At 41.5% G+C, this 15,004-nt stretch overlaps 1 protein-coding gene across 3 annotated transcripts in view; it reads left to right on the forward strand.

The window, feature by feature from the left end:
* syt1a (synaptotagmin Ia) overlaps positions 1-15,004 on the forward strand; it is a 173,468-nt gene that overhangs the window by 61,571 nt on the left and 96,893 nt on the right. For all 3 annotated transcript variants that reach the window (XM_085768839.1, XM_085768843.1, XM_085768840.1), the window contains exon 3: positions 7,824-7,892. The gene's annotated coding sequence lies outside the window, so the exon portion shown is untranslated. The remainder of the gene's footprint in view (positions 1-7,823; positions 7,893-15,004) is intronic.

Below are 15,004 nucleotides of genomic sequence, written 5' to 3' on the forward strand. Positions count from 1 at the left end.
AATGGGGCTTCAAAATCAAATCCACCACCTTCACAGGAACCAGTGGGCGAGGTGCTAGTTGGTATTGATCGAAAACATTGATGATTTTCATGTTTATTGAAACGATCTGCCTTGTTCTTTATAGTTAGTGTTGAAGACATGAGCTCATATGTCCAGTCATCTCTCAGTGCAGCATAACAACATGAGCTGTACTGGAGAAGATGTTTTTTTTTTTTTTTTGTGGAAATAATCATAATCAGCATACGTAATGTTGGCAATTTCATTTCCTACAAAACGTCTTCTCTGTAATTAGAACATAATTTCTAAGAGACAGGGTTCACAGCAGAGATTCAGACTCTTGACACCAACTGAAGCTCTTTTTGCTGTTCAGGTCATGCAGGGCAGAGCCATAAAGACATGAATAAACACAGATAAGGTGACAAATGAGACCCCCCCCCAAAAAAAGAACAAAAGTTCAGAAGAACTCATAATTGGTTGTCACCCTCCAGTGACCCCAGAAGCAGCAGTAGTTATTGGAGAACCTGGTTTACAGAAAACCACCAATCGGTGTTCCTCTTCTGGTTGGAGCAGATTCCTAAAAGCTGCGTCTCATCTCCTAAAAAGTTTCTTCTCCTTCTCCACTGTCAGTGAGTCACCCCCAAAGTACCTTGGCACAGGGAGTTAGTAAACAAGCCTGCCTCTGTTCATCAAGGTAATCTTGTTTGCTCAGAGGGCAGCAGCCACGGGGATAAAGGCCCACGCCGAAGAAATTGCGACCCCTGTTTTCATGTTTTTAAAGACGGAGCTGGTCTGGCAGCAGCTTTGTGACGTCACGGGACGGCGCAGGGCGCCCCCCCGCAGAAACTGCATCACAAAAACCGCGGGACGCCCGACTCAAACCGCATGAACCGCTATAATAAAACCAAAGTGTTCTCCAATGTTTTCTTCAAGTAGGATCGCGGGTTCAGGCTCTGACAGCTCTGTTGTTAAAATTTAGAGCGGCCTTTCGCCTCCGCGTGAAGGGAGTTCACCATTCAAAGTGATCTCTGGGGTTCATAATTACTCTCCCAGTGAGGAGCCATCAAAAGCAGAGGGAGAGGATTGCAATTGTGTCACAACAGAATAACTCATCCACTAATCCCTGCACGCACATTTTTTTTTACCAAGGTGAAGCAACCGCTCTCTTCTTTTGGTGGCAGGTGGGGTGTTGTGACAGCAGACCGGGGGTAAAAAAAAAACCCCACATGGGAATACTGAGTGAGTTTTCCTTGTAAAAATAGAACATAAAACACATGTCACTGTCTCTCTTCAGGGTGTCATATGTCTTTTTTTTCTTTTTTTTTTACTTATTTCTTCCACTGCGGAGCGTCAATCTCTGCACCTCAACGTTTATAGTTCACCATAATTTAGTAGTTCAGCATACAGAGCAGGGTGCCGACTAAAAACCTCATTATAGACAACAGAGCAACTCTTCTGGGTGACAGCAAGGGGTGAACGAGTGCTTATACGCAGGATGGTGTCAAGGAGTGAGCAAAGAAATAGAAACGCAAGACGACTTCTCTCATACATCATGTGTAATGTATTCCTCACATGCTGAAATGAGTATTTGATTTCTAGTGGGGTTTTTTATTTACAATTTAAAGGTCTACAGAAATGGCCGTTTGTCCTGTTTGTCGCGCCGAGTTGTCACGAGCTGCAACACGAGTTTACCCGAGTAAGGAAAACGAATTTGATTGGTCGTTATCGAGCGGGCGGGATATTCAAAGCTTGGGGCGAGACCGAGCTCCGTGTGTGTGTGCGTGTCTCAGACGTTTGAATGACGGATGACAGATCCAATATCAGTGGCTGATGAATCGTGTACAGGCTGACGTATAATCCGTGCGCCTGCATTATCCAATGCGGAAAAAAAAATACACACTTTCATCCCGGATTTACTCAAAAATAGAATTTTGCACAAAGTTTGGCCTACATCGTCTGAAAGATGAGTTATCACATTAATTTTATGATCCAGAGTGGGCTTAACACTAGAACCGCCAACATTCCATGTACTCCTAGAACCGCCAAGAGGTCATTTTGACCTCCATTCATTCTAATGCAAAAATGGTAAATGGACTGCATTTATATAGCCATATATATTATATAAGCAGCCAGACACACAACTCAAAACACTTTATAGTAATGCCTCACATTCATATACATATACATACTTTACAAAAAATAACAATAGTCGTTGCTAGGCAACCAATATGGACGACTCATTAATTTTCTATTTTTCAAACTGTGTGTATATAAAAAATTTCAAAATTGTTACAAATTTCTGAATTCATGTCCATCTCTCATGAGAGCAAGGGACTGTCATTGTTATGTTCAATGTTTATGAGTAATGTTCATTTGTTATCTGTTTGACAGCTGTTTTAACTGTTTGACAACTTTTTAATATCTGAACTCGTGTTGTGTTGTGGGATGAGGTCAAAATGACTAAATGACTAAATAACTAACTAACTATCTAACTAACTAACTAACTGAGTGACTAAATGGACATTATTTAGCCCAGATTGCAATGACTGGAAAATCAATTTTATACATTTTTATATACACACACTGTTCGAAAAATAGAAAAATAAAGAGTTGTCTATATTGGTTGCCTAGCAACGAATATTGTTATTTTTTGTTAAGTATGTGTGTGTATATGAATGTGAAGCATTACTATGAAGTGTTTTGAGCTGTGTGTCTGGCTGGCTATATAATATATATGGCTATATAAATGCAGTCCATTTACCATTTTTGCATTAGAATGAATGGAGGTCAAAATGACCTCTTGGCGGTTCTAGGTAAAATCACAATTTTTTTCGTTCCCTTTTATACTAGAATCGCGAAAACGCATAAGATGATGTAGAACACACTTTTAGGAAAAGTCATCGACTGGGAGACATAGGGTTTTTACGCAAACAGAGTTACATGCATTTTAAGAAGCAAGAGAGGTCAAAATGACCTCACGGCGGTTCTAGTGTTAAATTCAGTTTTCTTTTCTGTACACCTTTTAAGGGAGAAAAAAAAAGTACGCATATATAAAGCTTTGCCTTTTGTAGATGTCCTAATACACTGGAGAGCAGTTGTTGCAGGGCATGCTGGGAAACAGTTGCTAAGCACTTCAATGGCATTTCCCAAATTGGAAGCATATGGATGGTATGTTGTACAGTAATCACAAAGGATCTAACAATTCCCTCCTCATTCATTAACAAAAAGCCTGTCTGATGTTAAATGTTAAATATATTCCAGTGTTTGATGTTACTGTACATTTGCTTTCAGAGAGGAATTTTCCTCTTTGTCCTCCATATAGTTGGCTCTTATCAGTTCAGCCTCAGGCTAGAAGCTAATAAGGTTGCAGGTTTCTAATCATGGCAAAGATTACGGTCTCCTATACTGTGAAATGTATCTTCTGCTGCCGCCGACATAGCTCAGAGATGTAATTCATTATTAACCAATACATTACTTTAATTATAATTCTTTGGAAAAAGAAATGGATCTCCATTAAAAAAAAAAAAAATCACACAAAATAAGCCCAACTGAGAGGGGAAGTAAAGAGGACTCTTGGCTTTAATGATGGCTCATAGTGTCATTTTCTTTCCACCGCTGGTAAATGGAGAAGCCATGCAGCTCATTATTTTTAAGTAGCCCCACATTTCAAGTCTGTTTTTGCTGTTTTAGCCAACACTAGGTGTGTTGGTGGCGGCGGCGGCGGTGGTATTGTTGAAAGCACCGGTGAGACATGAAATACGATCCAGGAAGTTGTTAAGTATTAAGGGTTTGTCAAAAGCCAAAATAAAGCACAGTGGCAGCTATTTATTCTTTTGTAGTGGCGATTGAAAGGGTAATAGTAAAAATTTTGCAAAATATGTGACCTTGCTGGATGACGTTGCACTCCAGCAACCAGTTGATCCCTCCATATGAATGAACTCCTGGTGGAGAACATGCATTAAGATCCATATAACAAAGTGCAATTTTTTGTAGTTTTAAATCTCAACTAAGTTTCAGTGTGTAAAGTGGTTACACATATTCTTTTTGTGTCTGCCACATCATTTATACATCTGGACCCAGCTGACATATCTGGGGCTTTTGCTTTCTGCCTCGCTGCCTGTCAGAGGGGAGAAACACTCTTTTGATTGGCAGGTTAAACTCTTCAAGGTCAGCTTGCTCTACAGCTCACCCTCTCAGTGTAGATTACTGTGGTAATATCTCTCCTGTTGAGTGTCACCCACCCCCCACCTCCCCCACCCCCCCCTCTCCAGTTCCCCGTCTACACTCAGATCCAAAGATTGCGTCCTTTCCCTCCTCATCATGTCGTTACATAAGCTCCTGCGCTGGTTGTTGAGCATGGAGATTGGGCTGTATGTTGCATTTGCCATATCTGGGTGATGCTGTGAGAGAAATGAATGTCATTTCTGCCGGCGATGCCAATAGGTAGGGTTGGGGAAGGGTGAATGGGACGCGACTGAGTGATTTCAGCCTCCAGAAAATGGCCAACATCTGGCTGTGGTCCATATTCCTCACTCCTGAGAATGTGCTTAAAGTAAATGAATGATAGAAAGCGGCTGGGTGGATCTGCTAAAGGAAAATACTACAGTATATGCAATGTACAATGCTTAAAAGGCAAGAAAAAGAAAAAGGCATCAAGGTCAGTGAGTCTTTACTGTCCATGATAGTCCTTTAAGATCATCCAGGAGTTTATGATCCATGACTCCGCCTCACACCGAGCTAAAGCACCTTGGTAAAATGTTGGATCTTTCATCCAGTTATAATCTAAAGTCCATTCTGCCAGAGAAAGAAAACAAATAATACACAGCAGTGAAAGAAATCATTTAAGAATCGTTCCATGACATACATTTCCTGAACTATTTCTCTCCATTCAGCGACTGTCGCTGAGTCTCTCCTCAGCCACTTCCTGCTTATTGCTTTTTTACTCACTCTTAGTAGAGAGAGTAGGCTAATAAATATCTTTCATGCTTTTAGAGCCAAATAAATAACAGTAAAACAAAATCAGATCTCTGAAATGATTATTGACATTATCTATGGTAATATATCAAAGACACATTATAATGATACGTTCAACGACACTGATCTTGTTCAAGGTCGGTCAGACTCTTACATACTTTAAATAAAAATCTATCTATCTATTTAACCTGGAGGATATTATATATTGTTGGCTTTTCAGTATTTGAAGGTTCTATATTTCACCCCAGCTTTACACTTTTGTTTTTTTCAAATTGTTGATATATTTGCTTGATGAGTTCAGCCAACCAATCAGAAGAGAGGAGGCTCTGAATCTCTCTTCTGATTGGCTGACTGTTATCTGATCAAACAATAATTTAGCAGATTTCAGGTAAACTCTCTCAGAAACCAAACCCTACCAGATGAGATTGTGGGTTTGAGTGGGCGGGGCTTGGGGCACTGGTTTGAGAGTGACATCACAAAGTTACAAAAGTCCAGACCGCTCGTTTTCAGACACTTGTTCTGACTGCAGGTCTTGTGTGTTTCTCTGTTGACTAAGCACTTTGATACTTTTACAGTAGAACCTGGAACTGATGAGCATGTATAAATTCAGAGTCATGTTTCACCCAGTGTAGTATTTGTGCATCCAAGCAGATGTCAGACACTGACTGAGGTGGACAAACGCCTCTAAGCAGAGATATAAAGAAGAATTGTTATTGTGAGTATTTAGTGGTCAGAAAACTGATGAGCAGAAGGACTGGAGGAGCAAATGTGGAAACACAGCAGGAAACAGGAACTTGTGCAGATGGCGGCTGAAAGTCACAAAGGCAAACACTCAGTCGCTAGCGACTAATGTCACGATGACATGCTCACTGTGTTCCGAGCATGCTATTTGTTATGCATGCATATTTAGCAGTGCATTTGAAACGACAATGCATCATTGATTTGTGCACACGGTTGTAACAGGACTTGTTGTCACCTCAGCCTGCGCTCTCTCTTTCTCTCTCTCTCTCCTTCTCTGTGTGCTATTACATGTGAGAACAGCTGGAAAGTGTGTGAATGCAGCGAGAGCGGTCCCATCAGTTCCCAGTGTGGAGCCAGTGCACTGCTAATACATGACAGTATGACATAAAATGAAAAGAGGCGGCGTGCTAACACTGACAAACACAATCACTAAACTGTTTCTGTGGCTTGTAGCTGAAACTCAGTGACGCGGCGCTGCGTAAAGTGGAATTTATTTACCTTTACCATTTTTCATCATAACTCAGTTTTTTCTGATAAGACATGACAGTTTCATTGAAATGTGAATGAATGCATTGTCTGACTGGAAATGCTTTTCCTTTCTACTCCTGCCAAGTTAGAGGCAACAGCGTTTAATCTGTGCATCAGTCGGTCGATAAATCAATCACAAACAGTCGTGCCACATTCACACAGACACAGCAGTACAAAGTGGTTTCATCTCTTGTGCTGGCAGAACATGTTTTGAACTGCTGGTAATTGTGCTTTAGGGCAGTGATGTGGGGTCAGCTCTCTCTCAAAGTTTGATTTAACAGTGTAATCTTTGACAACAGGTCAGTTTGCCCCGACATTTAGTTTGGTTCATGCTCCCCAGAGGATGATTCATAATCATTTTGTTACTGCTTGACCTTCCCAACCTCCAATCCAATATGATGTCTCATCAACAACTGGCCAAATACTGCATTTAATAACATTTGTCGTGACTACACATGCCCCCCCCCCCTAGGTTTGGTTGCCTCCTGACCTTCATTTATATTTTCCCAATGACAGACACACCCATGATGACTCACTCCCTGAAAAGCAGTGGCCAGATTTTCAGTTCACAAATGGTGATTCATATTGATATTTTGGGATCTGGCCCAAATTTCCATTTATACAGAAAAAAAATCTATTCACTGAAATTCACTGAACACTGCTCATGCAACTTTTTTCTTTTTCCTCAGGTCAAACTATCAATGTTTGTGGAAACTTGATGATTAATTACTGCTGGCCAACTTTAAATATGTGTCAGGCATATTTGATTGACATAATTGTAACATCTAACTAACATGAACTACTCAGCTAGTCAGTTTTTGGATACACAGATGAATAAATTGCTTATCTTATCCATCCAGCTATCCAAATTTCAACTTCTCACATGTCAGAAGCTGCCAATCGACTACAGCTTTTGATCAATTATAGATTATATAGTTCAGCACTTAAGTCAACTAAGCTCCATCTGATTTACTTTATGGAGCAGTGTTACTGTAGCTGTTTTGTGAGAGAAATCTTCCGACACCTCTGCAGCATCTGTGGGGACTTGATCCCCAGCTGCTGCCTGTACCGGCTCCTCAACACATGGCTGGTCCTGACTGGCTGTTCCCTGTGTACGGCCAATTGTCTATGAAAACAGTCCATCGATAATGGACATCTGCCACCCCACCGCTGATACAGTACGCACAGATTACCGGGCCCCTGATGTAACAATCAGCAGGTGCAGAAGACGTAGGTTTATTTATCTGTGTCTAGTCTTCTGGATCCAGTTGTTTGAGCCCATTGTGCACGTTGATTATTTGGAGATTTCAGTTTTTTCTTTTGTCTTTGCTGCTGCATTCACCTGCAGATATTCAAGTCGATATACAGTGAAAGACGTCACAGCGATGACTCTCAGTCTGGTTTAGTCTATCAAGGTATAGGCAGCTGTTATTCCAAACAAAGACTTATCATTTAAGATATTTTCTGTCTTCATGTATCTCAGGAACAGCTGGAGCTCTCTGTGGGAACTGGCACATGACAGACTGTTTCTCATTCATTTGTGCAAACATTTTTTTCTCTCCTTTTCATTTCATGTCTTCTAGATCTGAGTGTCTGCTGGTGAAAGAGAGGTAGCACTTAAAGACACCGCAGCAGGCATCGTCGAGTTAAAGGTGAGTCTCTTATTCTCTTACCAATGGAAACACAAAGCGCCAAGCATCTGTTTTCACTCCAACACCATACATCTGCAGCAGCAGGGTCAGCAAAACAAATGCAATCCTCTATTTTTACTCCTCGTAGAGCCAAATCTCAGGGCTCCAATCTTTGTTAAAATTCAGCTTTTAGGATTGTGTTATGCTCTTTTAATATCCATATATTTGTTTTTCTTTCCTATGATGTAATCTCCCATTTCATGGTGTTATAACACGCACTTTTCTCCTTGGAGATCATTTAAGATTAATTTAAACTCCTTTTATTGCTGTGCTGTAGCTGTTATTTTAATGTTCACTCTCAGGGAGAATTAAATGTAATGAACCAAGTATTTTATCAGAATATATTTTTCAGATGGTAGATGATTATAGGAGATGATGTGTCCTTAGTTTTTTTTTTTTCACTTGGATGAAAATACAGCAGCATATGTTTTGGGGGAAAAAAAGTTATTTGCTCTGTGTGGATTTACTGAAGCTGCTTAGCTGCATATTTATTAGTTTAATTAAAGCTTATTTCATTGGAACATTTTCAGCTCAAGCTCAAAGTGTACTATAAACTCACAGGGAGGCTGACGCTGTGAAAATATGAATAGAAAATTAGCGAGTCGGCTTTGACCCTGGAGGACGACTCTGTGCTGCTTGTGTAGGCCCAATTTATGGACGCGCCCACCGGCGAGCTGTCAGTTATGTTTGTTTCCTTGTCTTCATGCTGTGACAGTACATTGCTTATGGGTCCAGGACATATGGTTTGAATAATGTCGTATTGATTTTTACCTTATCTCAGCGGGGGATGGATTCACAAACCCCGACTGTACGGTACATACGTACAACCTGTCATCTTATACGCCATGTTATCAGGAGGAGAAGAAAAAAACAAGATGAATCATGTGTTGTGTGCAAATCTGATGGTAACTCTTTTCTCATGCTGAATGCAAAGTACAGAAGATGACTTTGTTGTTTCATATCAACACATGCCCATATGGGTATTAATATGGAAATTTGTACAGTGCAGAGCAGACAATAGCCAAAATCCAAAACAGAGCTGAAATGTTATTAATTCAACTGATTAGTCTGGTGGCAGACCATCAGTCTGCCTCTGATATGTGCATATTGTCTTGTTTTTCTTCTATGACAGTAAATCAGACAAAGCAATGTATTTGAATATGTCAGCTCAGCTTTATTGAGAATGAAAAGATTAATTTTGTGTCCGAAAACCCTTACAATACCAGGAATTGTGACACAAATTGTGACATTGACAAATAAATACCATATATATCGCTCAAATGAATACTCATTGTTAGGCCTGTCACAATTATTACATAATTGCCTGGTCGGAACTGAAATGTCATTTTTCCTCATCATTTTCCACCATTTGATGGTTGACTGGTCCTTTTTTAATGACTTTATCATGTTGCGCCACCTTCTTCTGCTGTGGTTTATTGACACATGAGTGGAGCGCCACGAACTGTTCATCTCTAGGAACTTTATTTCTAATATTTGATGACCACATTTCGATGAGCATGTTGACATCATCGATTTAAAGTCCATAAATACAGTCGCTCTTCTTCTTCATGAGAAGTCATTAAACTATGTTTTGGCTTATTCTATAATAGTGGCATGAAATCTTCAGAAAAAGACAATTAAATCATTTATCACAATTATTTATTTGGCAATGAATGGTTAACTAAGATTTCATGATTGTGACAGCTCAGTGTGTAGCCACTTTTATGTAAACAACAACTTTGTTAATATGCAAATTTAACACTGATGTTTGACTGGGAAAAGAATTAAAGAAACCAAAACAATTGAATACAAAGCAGTGATAAAGAATTAAATAGATAAAATCTAAATAAAATGCAAACAGATAAAGATAACAGTAGATCTGAGTTACAGCTACAGTGCATAAATTAAAAACACCATTGTTCCTTTTTAATTACAGTTTGGTTTGGATTTAAACATAAGCCTGTGAAAGTCTGTAGAACGTATGATATGATCGATTGATTTGGGGTTTTTTTTGTTAGTGGATAATCAGCCGACTGTGAAATGTACTTTACTTTGAAGTGACTGTGCGTCGCTCAGCATCCTATTCTGCTTCATCCGGTTTATTTACAATGTAAGATAAAGTGCAGAGTTTACAAGCCACTGATCATCCTCAGGAGTCTGACTCTTAAAAGCAGGAATCCAACAGAGAGAGAGAGAGAAGAAAGCATTAGGTTTGGCTCCAACTGGAACGGTGGCGTTGACGGAGATTAGAGTTACTCGAGATCATATTTTCCACTGCTGCAGAGCGGAGGCTTCATCCATGCTGACTTTGGCGTTATGAGTTTTGATGCAACCTGGCTGCGCCGCTCGTATTTTATCATGGATTTAAAACCTCTACAATCCTCCCTGTGCTGTCAAACACCATATACCCTCACTCCACACCTCGATGTTAAAGTCCAAGTATTCAACCAGCCAACGCTGGTTCAGGCAGGGTTCAGTGGCTATTTACTGAGGCATTGTGAGTGATTCTGGCCTTGTTAAATCCTATTTTGTTTTGTGAGCGTGGAGCTCGGCCTCCTTCCGGGCTTGTGAAGGTGGACGACGGAGCCGGCATGCCAACTGGGGACCCAAAGAGCAGTCCAATTTTTCATCCTTATTGCCCATGACATATCCAAAGTGGCAGAGCAGCGTTTCCACGGAGAGACAGGGGACGGGAGAGAGGGAGAGAAAGTGTGGCAGCTCGGACGACCTGGGGAAAGAGCGTATATCCGCTTCCTACTTCTTCAGTCGTCCAATTTCCTGTGCCAAAACAATGCGTCCGTTAGGATTACACCTCTTTATAACTTACTCCTCTTTCAGGCGTGTAAGCCGGAGAATAAATGCGGGTTCAAAAGCTCACAGGAGTGCATTAGGGCTCAGCTACCTCCATGACAGCAGATAAATGAAGATGTTAAATCCACCCTTTTACTCCCAGCCTTCATTTGCAGCTCCAGCTTCTGTTTCTTCTTATTCTTACTGTGGATTGTCGTGTTTGTTGAAACCGTTTTAATCAACACGTGAATTTCTTGTCAGTGTCGTATTTGTGTAATTAGCAAAAAAATAATTCCAGTGCAAATTATCCGGTATGTTTTGATTAAGACGGATTCATGTTCCCAAAAAAATAAATAAAAAAGAGTGTTGTGCCAATCAGCTGTTGTAATTTTAACTCGATTTGATTTGTAAATTTTTTGACGTGATTACCTCTTGTTTTTCTTCTCTCTCGAGACTGAACTGAAGGCGTAATGAAGTATTCTTTGTTACCATTTTTTTTTGTTTTAATTCATCATGAAAGACAGAAGCGATGTGTTTTGATGCATCTTTAATAAACAGCTCGCAGTGATTCAGAAGTGACGATGTGAGGTCCGTTCTGTCACACGCAGGCGGTCCAGTGATGGAGGGCCGTGAAGGGCGCTGTCAAGGTGACTTCAGTGGGTTTGAGAATAGGGGATGGAGGGTGGGGGGGGGGGGATCCTTGGTAGGTGGGGTGTGACTTCAGAGAGCCTATACGTGATGGGTGAATTTTGATGAGAGATCCCCCATCCCTCCCCTCCCCTTCCACCCCAAACACACACACACACACACACTTTTCTTTTTGCTTTCATTCTCACGCTTCAGATTAAGATCTCTTGTTGTAATTATTGCTCCGCCAGGCGGCCTAATTCTGCCAAGTCGATAGCATCGCAGCCGTCAGGTGCTATGGAGGGTATCTGGCGCCAGCTGTTCATGTCCTTTACATGTTCCAGTGGGCTGCAGTGGAAGGTAATGGCACCGTTACGTGATGTCTGTTGATCGACTGGCTTCTGGAGAGCTGCCAAACCTCCCAGCTCTCTCTTTCTCTCTCTCTGCCGTGCTTCCCTTTCCAGTAGACAGCAGGAAGAAGAGAAGAAAAGAGGAAGAAAAAAAACCTTGAGTGTTCAGGATTGGATTTTTAACACCTGATGTACAATAAGGGCATCAATCATCCTCCGCAGTCCCAAGGAACATATAGCTGGCTGCTTTCGAACCCCCCCCCTCCCCTCAGAAACACAGGTGCTTGACAGACAGAGTCAATTCTGGCTAATGAGCAAAACGTGCTACAATGTACTGTTACTGTCTGTTGTGCACAGCCAGGCACCGATCTAAGCAGACCGCTTTAATCAGCACGCAGACAAGAGTGCACGTCCGCCCCGAAGAGCCTCTGTCAGTGTTGGTTTCTCATAATAAAAGTTTCTCAGAGAGAGAGACTGATACCCAGCTGGAATAGAAGACGAGCTGCTGATACCCAGAAGCTGTAGCTGTCAGAAGCAGTGTAGCCCCAGACGTCCAGACCAGTTATTCTCTCCCCAGGCTGAAGGCAGCCGTATACCTGGATGTCTAACGATGAGCAGGATTGCGCCGAGATAACGATCAAATACTCATGAAATCATCTTAACCTGGTAGCAGCTGATCTGATGTGAATATTTGATGTTTTTCCTAGTCATATAACATCTTTAGCGTTTTAATCTGTTGGTTTGAGTGGAACAACCTTATCTCAGGATGTTACCGTAGGCTCTGTGAGCTTGTGAAGGATATTTTTTTCTTTCTGAAACGATTCATTAAATGAGCAATAATTAAGAGACAGCAGCTCCACTTCAGTTGTGAACACTTCATCTTGACTTATTCATGCAAACTCACATTTATGAAAATCCTTCACTTAAGTGTTTTCATCCAAAAGATTCTTTATCATCATCTTTAATAGATGAGTTCAGGTCCTTGTTTATTTAAATGTATAAGGCCGACATGAGCAGATTCACCTACTTTCTGGATTTAGATACGTTACCAAGAATCTATTACCAGTAATTGATCACATCGTCGTGGAGATAATGATGACTCTGCAGACTCTGAGCTCTCTTCTTCCTCATCTTCCATTAGTTAAGTTATTTAGACAATCTCAAAACACAGTCTTCCCACTAATGGCCCTGCTTAAGTGTGTTTGCATCAATAACAACACGGTTACACAGATTCTCTAAACTGATATTTTATTTTGTTAACTAAACGGTTAGGAATACTGTATAGGATCGCTAGTGATAAGCTTTTGTTTGCTTGGTTACAGTAAATGTTATAATAAAGTAAACCAACACGCCACCTTACAGAAAAACAGTGTATTTCAGAGGCCTGAGTAGCTGCATCACTTCAGACACAGTGATCTATGGCCGTCTCTGCACACTGGACTAGGATCATTATTTCGGTAGACTGTCATAAGATCCACCAATACAACTGTGTGTGTTTAGATAAGGGTGAGGTTGGGTGCCTTCATCGTAAAGCTTGAGTGATTTAGAGGAGCCTGTGTAAATGTGTGTGTGTGTGTGTGTGTGATCAGAATTTAAAGCAAGTAAAAACCTCATTCATTTGATATAATTGTAGTTAAATGACTGGCAGTTAACCCAGTAATGCATTTCAGTGATTCTTCCATCTCCTCTGATGGCTGATGATTGTCGGTCTGTGGTCGAGTGCGTACGTGCGTGCGTGTGTGTGCATGAGCTCACGTGTGCCAGAGTCCACATCCGTATGTCACTGTGCATCTGTGTTTGCACGGATGCTTGTGTGCAGCATGTACAGTACAGTGTGTGTGTGTGTGTTTGGGGGTGTTATCACGCCACTGCAGCTTATAGACCTATAGAAGTCACTCTTCATGTCAGGTGACACATGGGGGGGCAAATTAATTTGAAATAAAATTTGCTGACAGAGCCGGAGAGTAACCGGCAGTGAGAATTTGTTGCAAAGGTGAATGACACTGTAATTGGATGATTCATATATATATATATATATAAATATGGACGCTGCTCCATTTTCATGTAAGAGACAGGGACTGGGAGCACATACACATGCAGTGAGAGTGAGATAGCATGGCATGTTTGTATGTCAGTCTGAGCAGGAGAGCGAGCCGCTGTTGGGTGTTTGATCGTGACTTTTCCTGCCTGTGTGGGAGCTGCGGCTACTCCCACGCATTTCTCTCCCTCTTTTTTTCCCTCCCTCTCTGTCTCTTTTCTCTCACACTCTCTCCAAATCCACTGGTCTTTCACCTCAGCTAATGTCTCACTTCATCACTGACCTATACCCTCCGTGTCACAGCTATCCATTAAAGAAGCATCCTCACCACTGATCCCCCAATGGAAGTCCCACTTAGTTTTGTTGGAAAAGCTCATTTCTATTATATGACAGCACTCACACTATAGTGCTTTAAAAAGGCTGCTGTGATCAGGTTCACTTACCTGTATGTACTCGTATCATAATGTGCTACACCTCCATCATTCTACGTTTTCTAATTATGCCTGCTTAAACATATAGAAAAAACATATATTTACATTGAATATGATGCATTATTCAAATTAACCCCTCTCACATTTCCAATTTATATGCTAAGACTGTGTCTGACAGGAGGTGATGTTTTTTTTCCGATGACAATGCACAAACAACTTTTTGCATATTCTGAAATTTCACTCTCCCTGACCTTGGAGGTTCTGCTGCGTGTCCTGGGCGGTAACGGGGGTTGCTAAGGTAATTTAATTACCAGACCCTCCACGGGCAAGGGTAATTACTGCTCTCTAAATCCCCGCTAATCCCCCTTCTGAGTCCCCTACACAGACTCGGCCGGGGGTGGGGGGGGGCGCTCCAACAGCTGGAAATGGAGCCGACTCCTCGTTTCCCCGTCCCAGACACAGACGGCGCTGTCCGGAAAGAAAGAAAGAAAGAAGAATAAAAACACTCCTCCTCTCGCTGTTCTGCACAGAGATGCTCCTCGGTGGCTTCATTTATAAAAGTATGTGAGCTCTCCTTCACTGTGTATGTGCATTAGTGTCTCTTTCAGTCCAAAGGGCTCCAGTCATCAGTCCCGATGAATTCCTCTCACGTTGCTGTGCTGTGTGTGAGTCAAGGGGACTCTGGGGTCAAAGGGGCCACTCATCTCTCCATAAGAATGTCGTAATTATCACTGCTGGGATGAATAGGATGTGACCTCGGTGAGCAGCAGCGCCGGGTGACTGGGGGAGCAGAGGCGACGGAGGCCACTGAGCATGTTAATCAGACTCCAGGAAACA

Source organism: Trachurus japonicus, chromosome 23, assembly GCF_045865225.1.
Source record: "Trachurus japonicus isolate A0001 chromosome 23, Traja_1.0".
Classification (NCBI taxonomy): domain Eukaryota; kingdom Metazoa; phylum Chordata; class Actinopteri; order Carangiformes; family Carangidae; genus Trachurus; species Trachurus japonicus.